Genomic DNA, 1,233 nt, shown 5'->3' with positions numbered 1-1,233 from the left:
CTCTGTTGACCTTGGAGGAAAAACAAAGAGTCTTTTTGGAGGCACAGAAGAATGTCCCCCCTACAATGGACACCTGACACAGCTGCCGAACGAGATTGATACGGCTTTCCCTTGACCCGCCCTAATTGGGACTTTACCACGGACGCAGGTAGGGAACACCTATGTCTTTACCGCCAGTTGCTCATAGTGGGTCTCCAAGGGGCAGCACACCGCCCCACTAATTTGTCTCAGGTAAAGCAAGTGATAAAGGGAATGAGGAGACACCCTCAGCATTTTTAGAGAGGCTTAAAAAAGCATATAGAATGTATACCCCTTATGACCCTGAGGAGCCTGGACAGGCCACTAGCATTTCTATGTCCTTCGTATGGCAGTCAGCCCCAGATATCAGAAAAAAACTTGAGTGGCTTGATAATCTTAAAGAGAGTTCACTCCAGGGTTTGCTGAAGGAAGCAGAGCAGATTTTCAATAAGCAAGAAACTCAGAAAAAAAGAGACGAGAGGCTTAAAAAGGAGGCGGAGAAAAGAGAAAACAGGAGGGATTGCAAGAAAAACAAGGAAATTAGTAAATTTCTGGCCACTGTAGTTTCAGGACAGAGACAGAATAGGCAGGGAGAAGACCGAAGAGGCCCCCGAGTGGACCAAGACCAATGTGCCTACTGCAAAAAAAAAGGACATTGGGTTAAAAATTGTCCTAAGAGACCGAGGGGACCAAGGAAGCCAGAACCCCAGGCTTCCTTGCTGACCTTGGAGGACTAGGGAAGTCGGGGTCAGGAGCCCCCCCCCTGAGCCCAGGATAACCCTTGATGTTGGAGGGCAACCCGTCACCTTTTTGGTAGACACCGGGGCCCAGCATTCGGTGTTAACCCATGCCCCGGGACCCTTGAGTGATAAATCAGCCTGGGTCCAGGGGGCCACTGGAGAAAAAAAACCGATGGACGACGGACCGAAAAGTACAGCTGGCAACCGGTAAGGTGACTCACACCTTCTTGCATGTTCCTGACTGCCCATACCCCTTACTAGGGAGAGACTTGCTCACCAAACTGTGGACACAGATATATTTTGAGGGGACAGGGGCACGCATTACTGGGCCCCAAGGTCAACCTTTACATGTGTTAACTCTTAATCTAGAAGATAAATACAGACTGTATGAGCCTAAAAAAATCCCAAAATCTGATGATGACCTACTGGTTGGAGAAATTCCCATATGCATGGGCAGAGACGGGGGATATGGGAC

General features: G+C 49.0%; 1 long non-coding RNA gene across 1 annotated transcript in view; it reads left to right on the top strand.

Moving 5' to 3' along the window:
• Nucleotides 1-474, top strand: part of LOC113455771 — a 10,061-nt gene extending 9,587 nt beyond the window's left edge. The window contains exon 3 of the long non-coding RNA XR_003376743.1: nucleotides 402-474. This is a non-coding gene — a long non-coding RNA (uncharacterized LOC113455771). The remainder of the gene's footprint in view (nucleotides 1-401) is intronic.
• The last annotated feature ends 759 nt before the right edge of the window (nucleotides 475-1,233 follow it).

Source organism: Microtus ochrogaster, unplaced genomic scaffold (genome assembly GCF_000317375.1).
Source record: "Microtus ochrogaster isolate Prairie Vole_2 unplaced genomic scaffold, MicOch1.0 UNK107, whole genome shotgun sequence".
Lineage (NCBI taxonomy): Eukaryota > Metazoa > Chordata > Mammalia > Rodentia > Cricetidae > Microtus > Microtus ochrogaster.
This window is presented reverse-complemented; position numbering and strand designations above follow the sequence as displayed.